This window comes from Diadema antillarum, unplaced genomic scaffold (genome assembly GCF_040938485.1).
Source record: "Diadema antillarum isolate AM-2024a unplaced genomic scaffold, OU_Dant_1.0 seq00000663_RagTag, whole genome shotgun sequence".
NCBI classification, from domain to species: Eukaryota; Metazoa; Echinodermata; class Echinoidea; order Diadematoida; family Diadematidae; genus Diadema; species Diadema antillarum.
The window spans coordinates 33,572-43,311 of record NW_027271575.1 but is presented as its reverse complement, the minus strand read 5'-3'; positions in this window follow the sequence as shown (position 1 = coordinate 43,311).

Genomic DNA, 9,740 nt, shown 5'->3' with positions numbered 1-9,740 from the left:
CTCTCTATCTATCTGTCTATCTATCTATCTATCTGTCTATCTATCTATTTATCTATGTATCTATCTATCTTTTTCTTTCCCTCACCTATATAGAATGGTAAACAACATAATCGTGTCATAGTAAAGTTTTCTTATTTCTCTTTCTGCCACTTATTCTGTTTTTATCTCCTTCTCTCCTATGAAATTATATAAACTATACAAACATTATACATAACAAAGTAACCTTTGTTCTCTCCCGTTGGTGATCTTTTTACAGCTCCCTCCCCCTCTCTCTATCTATCTTTCTATCTATTTTAATTTCTCTCTCTCTATAATAAATATATTAGCTTTCATTCCCCATTATATCCCTCTCTTGGTTATAAGAAAAGAAACGAAAAGTATGTGGTCATGTCTTTGCTGAAAGATATATTCATCCATTTTAATTATTAACTTGTATGATCAGTGATAAGACATTTGCTATTTCAGTGTATGTTATTCAACTCGAACTATTAGTGCAAATTGTGAGAACTTATTTTTCTTTTGTTTGTTTTCTTCTTTGATTCCACTGAGACAAATGCATTCAAATTAAAGCATTAGAATAACTCCGAAGATAATTAGTCAAATTATAATGAGCTCGGCATCTTTTGGGCAATGTCGTCACGACTCATTACCGGAAGCACGCGACAGGTTGACGTCACAAGCTGCTGTATCTGAAAAATCAATGCCTACATTAATTCGATCTGTGGAAGTTGTAAAAGTCAATTCACTCATTTGTGTTTGCATGCTCATTGATCATCTTCACTTGGAATGATGAAAGCTGGTATCGAGCGATTAGAGTTGATAGACTTTCAAGAGTCGAAGTGCATTGACCTTTAGCATGTCAGGTCTCTTTAAAACCTTTCACCAAACTTTCGATACTAGCGTATCAGTGTGTAATCATATTATGCTGCATTTCACCTACTGAGTATATTCCATGTGAGTGCGTAGATGTTCACAGGTATAAGTCGTAATCTAAGCAAATCGGTACAATTTCCTCGATTTTTGTGTTTCTAGATTTTCGATCAATCTTATTTCTTTCTATTTTTTTTTTTACTCAGGGAAAGAACAAAATATATTTTCATATGCTTGAAGCCAAGACAGTGCATTTCATGAGATGATGTAAGATGATGGCTGTTCAGCTGTAATAATGACGGGTTAAAGCTAGAGTGGGTGTTTGCCTTCGTAGTGGTTAAATGTGAGTCATATACATATATTATGTGATGTATACGTATTGTTATTATGACCTTTGTTGTGTACCGAAGGTAAAAGGTATCCACCGGAACGGGATTAAACAATAAATAAAAAGCAAGTGATCTCAAGCTTGTTATGATTATATACTTTGGTGTCAGAATCTGCTGATTTGCTTTAATACAGGAGGAAATACATTTTATATGTTATACCCGCTTGATGTCTCTTGTGAACCACGGCAGCGATTGATTGCAAAAGGAGTTAACTCGATTCTTGTTAATGTGAGATATCTGTGATTAAAGCTGTTGTAGAAACAAAACAAAAAATAACAAGAAATATGGGATATTCTTTCTCATAACTTCAAGAAGATTTCTTGTGATAAGACATAGGTATCACTGGAAAGGTTTTAATTTGCTCAAACTGATGATGAACTTACCTTAATGGCGCTTAGCCCCATTTGCTACACCAAACTCTTCATTTGAAGATTCCTCATGTGTGTATTCAGATTCAGATTTATTCAACACTTTCACTAAAAACAGAGGAAAAATACAGAAAATTGAAAACACCATACTATAACAAGAAAAGAATGATCACAATAAGCATGAGTATAACATTACGAATATACAATACATTTGAAAGTGTTCGGAGACAGACAGAAAGGCTATGCCTTATTTAAAAGTCCTGTCCCCATACTATTTCATTCATAAAGTATCAAAATATTGATTGAATACATTTCTTTATGAATTGATACACACATACATACGCACGCACACACACACACACGCTGACATATTTTATAAGAGAATAATTTATCACACAATTTCGACATACTGATTTAAAACATGTAATCTTAATTTTCTTTTAAACATATTCAGCGATGAACTCTGTCTTATTTCAGCCGGAATAGCATTCCATATTTTTGGTCCATTAACAAATATAGAATTATATGATGGCATGATTCTGGCATAAGGCAGTGTAAATCTATCTTTGACTCTCATATCATATCTTTTGTTATTACTCATTTGAAAATAGATCATCAAACATTTTGGAAGCATCTTCCTAAAACATAAGTACATACAATTGCACTTTGAAAATAAAATATATCATTAGATTGTAAAATCTGCAGATTAAAAAGTATAGGCGATGTATGGGCGAGAAAATCACAGTGATGAATAATACGGACCAGCTTTTTCTGCAATAAAAACAATCTCCTGGCATTGGTCATACCTGAATTTGCCCAAGCTATTGCACAGTAGTTTGATTGAGGTGATATACGAGAATATTACAAAGAAGAAGCAACACCTTTCTGGAGAGAAATCGCAATTTATGAAATATCCCTACATATTTTGACAATCTATTGCAAACGACACTAGTATGTTCGTTCCAATTAAGTTTGTTATCAATTGTCACACCAAGGAATTTAATCGAACAAACTTGACCAAAATGTAAATCGTTAACTTCGATCTTAATTTCGTTGATATCTATCTGTCTTTTCGTGAATACCATATAGCTTGTTTTCTTTGCATTAAGAACAAGTTTATTAGTCTAACCAATCAAAAAAATTCGAAAATTCTTTATTAAAATCATTTTGAAGAACAACTGGATCTCTACCCTTCATGAACATACTGGTGTCATCCGCAAACATTATTAACTGCAAAGAATCTAAAATATTACATATATCATTTGTATATTACAAAAAAAGCAAAGGACCAAGGATAGATCCTTGTGGCACACCACATCTTACTGTCATCATATCAGATTTAATATTATCGTACACAACATATTGCTTTCTTCCACTTAAATAGGTATCAAACCATTGTAGGTTCACTCCCCTTATACTATACAAATCTAGTTTAATGAATCAAAGGCTTTACTCAAATCTACAAAAAAAGACCAATCATTATTTCTTTATCATCAAAAGTATCAGCGACCTTGTGTATGAGTTCAACAATGGCAGAAGATGTAGAATGTCCGGCTCGGAATCCAAACTACTTATTACTAATCATATTGTACTTTTCCCAAAACAAAACACAAATAAACGATTATACACACATTTTTCTAACATCTTTGAGAAAAGAGGAAGAATAGATATAGGTCGATAATTACTAACTTCTTCTTTTGAACCTCCCTTGTAAACTGGAATGACCCTAGCAATTTTCATTTGATCCGGAACAATGCCTGATGTAAAATATAAATTGATAATTGAACTCAGTGGATAAGCTAACATAATCATGAATAACTTTTTTTAATATCATAACATTAACATTATCAAAACCAGGGCTCTTACTATTCTTGAATTTAGAAACAATGTCGATAACTTCTATCGGGGTACATGGCAATAAGAAAAGAGTAGATTGATTTTTGTTGACATACAGCAAGAAATTTCCAGTGCCTCGACATTTGGCGGCTAAACTTGGACCAACATTATAAAAAAAAAAATCATTAAAAATGTTACTTATTGCATACTTTTCGGTAATAATACTGTTATTGCACTTGATCGAAGTTGGTAAAGTTTTCTTCGACCCAGAGCCTAATATCCCAGGTATAATATTCCATGTAATCTTCATATTTCCTGCAGCACTTTCAAATTTCTTTGTAAAGTACAATCTTTTAGCTTCTTTAATTTTCTGTGTCACTTTATTTCTCAATATCTTATACTTATCATACATATCTTTACTATAGTTTTTCTTACGTCTTTTATACAAACAATATTTATTATTACATAATTTTCTTGATGATTTATCAAACCATGGCTTATTTCTTAACTTCTTTTTCAAAACTTTCGTAGTTGAAAAACACAAATCAGAAATATACATAAACTTTTCCAAAAAAGCATCGTAAGATACATTTATATCATTATCATAGACATTCCACCGAGAATTCTGCGTCTCGGTAATAAAACGAGCAATATTTTCTTCATTCATAACACGTTTCATCTTAATATCAGGCTTCTCATTTTGGCGTAAAGATACATTGGATATTGCAAAAATCGGGAAATGATCACTAATGTCTGCTACAATGACACCTGAGAAAATATTTTCAAGGTCATTTGTTAAAATGTTATCAATCAAAGTAGCTGAATTACTGGTGATGCGTGTCGGACTATGGATCAAAGGATAAATACAACTTGTCATACAAATATCAAGAAAATTATTTACATTCTGAGGAAAAGAAACATAAAATAAATTTAAGTTATAATCCCCTAAAAGATGAAATTATTTCTTTTCTTTATTTACAACTCTCAAAATTTCTTCTAAAACATCATTACATAAAAGCACAGATTGGTCAGGTGGACGGTATACAACACCAACTATTATATTTCTATCAGTATTTTGTATCTCAACAAATACAGATTCAATGTACAAAGTATTTACATCTAAATCTGGCCTATGTTTAAAATTCAGAATATTATCAAATCCGACTCCTCCTCCTCATTTTTGTTTCTCTTCCTTTTGTAATGAAAACATAATTATCAATATCAAAAAATGAATCATTGCTTTTCAGCCACGTTTCAGAAATACATATTACTGAAAATTCCACTTTCAACATATTAAGTAAGGTTAGCATACCGTCAAAGTTTTTGTTTAAGCTTCGACAATTGCAATGAAAAGTAGAAAACATATCTGATGACTTAATACTTTGATTATTGAATTCATTTGGGGCATAAAAGGAATGAGAAGGCTCAAATACATGGTCATCGCTGTGAATCGGAGATAAATATTAAGAAATTCTTTCAATATTGCATGAACTTAGTGATTGCTGAATATCTTTCTTTGTCAGTCATCATCAAACATTTCAATGCACACGCGCACACTCACACACACCATATACAAACAAATTACAGATGTAAGAAATTATAGATACATACAATCAAAACATACAAAACTATAATTCAAACGATAATCAAAGTGACATATTGGACCCTGGAGATAAATTCCTTTTGCTTATACATTGACCGTTTATGTACATTTTATATTGATAAATAGCACAAGTTTTAAAAAAAAAAATCTCAATATCTACCTGTAAGTGATGAAAAGTTCAAGCATTGCTATGTGACTTTACAGTAGATCAAGGTCTCTTTTCGAGTGGATCACCTTTGTCATCATCCCCCCAGATTCTGTGGTCATTGAAACGTAGATTCGACCATCCATCGTCCAGGCATGCTTGATTTTGCTGTCGGGGGCCTTTATCTTGGAGAACGCCTCCCATAGTAGAGCTCTCCTCAAGTCTGTTAAGTCTTCAAACATGCTGATGCCTTTGTGCTTCCCTTTCGCGTCCTTGAGCTTCTTCCTATGTTCTTCCTGTGTGTGTGTGTGTGTACGTATTAAAGGGATCGTATAGTTTTGGTTGAGACCTAATTTCAGGTTTCTAACATTTTTTGGTGAGATAATAAGAAACCTCTTATGAAATATGAAAGAGCATGTAATTCTATGAGGAATTCAACGTTTATTTGATGAAAATTGGTTTTGAAATGGCTGAGATATCCAAAAAGGAGCGATTCTAATAAAGTATGGGACCCACACTTTATTACGATCGCTTTGTTTTACTTTGTTTTTGGATATTTCAGTCATTCCAAACCCGTTTTTTATCAAATAAACTTTGAATTCCTCTTAAAATGGTATGCTATGTACTATATCATAAGTGTTTTCTTGGTATCTCGCAAAAAGTTAAAAGCCTAATTCTCATCTCCACCAATACTGTACCATCCCTTTAAGTGTACACATAATTATACATTTACTTGAAAGGTACAAATAAGAGAAGAGTGAGGTAATGATCTCTATATTTTAATCCTTGTTGGGCTGTTGGGTATGAAATACGATAGCTTGAAAAAAAAAAGGTCAGTGCAGATCCAAATAAATCAATGTAGAAATCTTATGTATTATGGTGTACATAATAGCCACCGCACACTACGACTTTCGGTCGCGCGACTGAAGCGACTTCGGATCTGAAATAAACAAGCGTGTTTATTCTGAGGCTAACGTGATTTATTTTGGATCCAAAATCTGTCAGTCGTGCGACCGAAAGTCGTATAGTGTGCGGCGGCCATTAATAAGTGTGTGGTGTCTATATGTGTGTTTGTGTGTGCTTGTAAGTGACTCTGGAATGTACACGAGATCCAAATAAATATGTAATCACTGGCATCATCGGTTGGAGGTTTGACGAAAAAGACATTCTATAGACAAGATCACGGGCAGGATTCTAACTTTGAACTTTCTGAATGAGATTCCCTAACCCATACCAGGGTACATCCGCTATACTATCCGGCTATCATAACAACAATTTATCTTTTGTGACCGTGAAATCTTCCATACGGCTTTGCGCATGGATGGGGTGACAATTACAGAAACCATAGATAAGTCTATAATATTTATGTTCCATGCTCCTTCGTTGCATTCTGAGTTATGCCTTTAAACATAGCTGTATTCATAATAGCTGGGACACAAAGAGTTTTTACTTCGCCATCTGTACAGTTATAGACATCTCCTCGCTGGTCTGATTATGAAGCACAGATTTGCATATTTCCTGAAGTAAATCAATTAACTCACAAAATATGATGGCGTTAATGTAATAAGTAGCCACTGCACGACACAAAAAAAAAAATGAAATCAATAATGTGTGCCGTTATCGCAAAGCTCATTAATTGATTTCCTAAAATGTCAATTGTAATCAACTGATAGGTACATTTTCATTCAAAAAAAAAACCTCTAATTTATCTGAATTGATTCATAAGCTTATGAATTCCTAAACAAATTATCAATTTATGTAGAGTAGTTAAGCAGAGTGGCAGGTCAATGAATATCCTGGGAACATTCTCTCACTGCTATGAATCGATTGAATACACAAACAAACTCTTCTTTCTATTATTATCGCAAATATCAGGATTTCATCATGAATACTTTGTTGCTGCCAGTTGGAAATCGCTTTGATATTCGGATGGGAGAAGGGCCTTATATACGGCCGGATAACAGAGGTCGGACTGTACCATGAAATAAGGGTTTTAGCAATCCCCCCCCCCCAAAAAAAAGGGAAAAGATGAGAAAAAATCAGCAAATTGGCAACACTCCACGTCGACATAATTAAGTGACGTCAAAATCAAAAGGTTCCTCTCCTCATCGCCTCTTGTGCGTGTACCAAATCAAATAATTCTCATTACAGTTTCGTGGCAGTGCGTTGCAGCAGTCCAGTTCAACAAATACCTTTAAAAGCACCCCCCTCCCTCCTCCCCCAAGATTAATCAATTCCGATGAGTATCAAACAATGACGTCAGCGTTCAGCATACATGCCACGAGTTCTTACCAGATAACATCCCAGTACCGTGATTGGATACTTGTTGCATGGTAGAAGCTTTTGATTACCACGTTATCAGCGTTAATGACTTTCGCGGAATGTCATCAGTTGATGGGCCATTAATGTTTAGTCTTCAATGAAGTCACTTAAGGGGCTCAATTCCTATATGAGGTCAAGTTTGTTCCGTTGGGTATCAATATAGAGACCATAATAACTATCATTCCATTGCATGATGACAGTAGTGTAAGTTTCGATGATCCTCCCATAAGCACACTAAAAATGTACTGAAAAAAAAAATAATCGCCATTTCTATTATTGTTTATTTGCCTTATGTATTATAAAAGTATATGATATATACTTATATATAAATTATATATATATTGTATAATATATAAATAAGTATATATATATATATATATATATATATGACATATGAGAAAGGGAGGAGAAATCGGTGCGTAGCTTTGACATTGTTATTCCTCATACTGTTCCTCCTTTTTGGAAAAGCGCAAGAGTTGAAAAATTGGTCTCCGCCGGGAATCGAATCCGGGTCTTTGGCATGGAACGCCAACGCCTTAACCGCTCGGCCACGGAGACGTCATAGCGATCCAGGCAGACCCAAGCTCGAATACCCGACGGACCAACCTTTCAACTCTTTAGCATACGTTCCTTTTTGGGAGAGTTGTGAATAACGACCAGCCGCGTGCCTCAGCTGGATCTGCAATGAGATTCACGTAGCGGTTAATTAGGATAATGTTTTTGCGAAAGAGATCACCGCTACAACAGCTTTTTGGCTTCTCCTTAATAATTTTGCATATGTGACATATGAGAAAGGGAGGAGAAATCGGTGCGTAGCTTTGACATCGTTATTCCTCTTACTGTTCCTCCTTTTTAGAAAAGCGCAAGAGTTGAAAAATTGGTCTCCGCCGGGATATATATATATATATATATATATATATATATATATACGTACATATATGTATATATATATATATATACTATCACTACGCACGTGCGGTACCAGTTTCATATCTACGAGAGATATTACATCACTGAGATTGAAAACACTATTTGCACTAGGGTTCGAATCCCTGTGGGCCATGTGTAACCATGCATGATAAAACAACAGCAAAAAGATATAAAAGACTGATTTCCCATTGGCCCTGAATATGTGCACTTGTGGTCATACACCGACAATAGCGGAATTTTCAGTTTGTCCTTGCAAATTTATTGAGCAAGCATAGTCCATAATGTGTTCAACAAAAGAAACAAAGAATGATGAATTAAAGGTTTTGTTTACCATTGGGAGCCGTGATTTTAAACATGAATTATTCAAGTTATCCCTTTTGATGTATTGTGCAGGTCAGTTGTATCATAAAACATCCTACCATTAAGAAAATCGCAATAAAGCCTAAGACATAATGAGATATTATTGCTTTTCTCAATAAACAAAAAATGTAGACGGTTTATTGTAGAAACAATTTGATTGTACGTATTGTTCACATTTTGTGTATTTAAGAATACTTAACACTGATTAAACTGATTAACATTATTTTCTAAATTGATTGTTTCTATCTGTTACTCACATTTGGGAAATGTTTTTAAGCACTAAAGCTGGGTTTTTGTTTCATTTGCAAATGGTAAAAACTGCCATTTAGGGATAAGTAGAGCCTTTTTAATTTTTGTATATCAAAAGGATTATTAAAGAAAGAGATGAAAAGATGGGGAGATAGGACAAGAGAAGGGATAGGGGTGTAATAGAGCGAGGATTGCAAATAGGTATAGATGCGGAGAAAATGGATGATTAAAGGACTCCAAAGGCAGGCTAAATGCAAGATGCATGGAGGTCACTTGTCTTCGTTATCTTGTTCGCTAAATTTCAGACACACAATGACCATTAGCTGTCAGTTCTCATCGAAGAAGGATCGACATAGAGGTAAAACTCTCGATGACCAATCCATTTTTCTCATCACGCTCAATTAACCTCTTCAGTTTAACTTGGCCCCTGAAGTGATCTTTCCTGTCAGCCTCAAGTAAGAGAGTAAATTTACTCACTTGGGGTGGGGGGGGGGGTGGGGGAGATGGTTTGATGTGATCTCCTGTAAGATGCATGTTTTTTTCAATTTCTTTTTAACTTTTTAACTCTTTTTAACTAAGGATGCCCTTGGAGGCTTTTTTTTTAATCATGGAAACAAACTTAAACTACGTGTCTTCCCAAAACATTCCTGAAACAACAAAAAAATAAC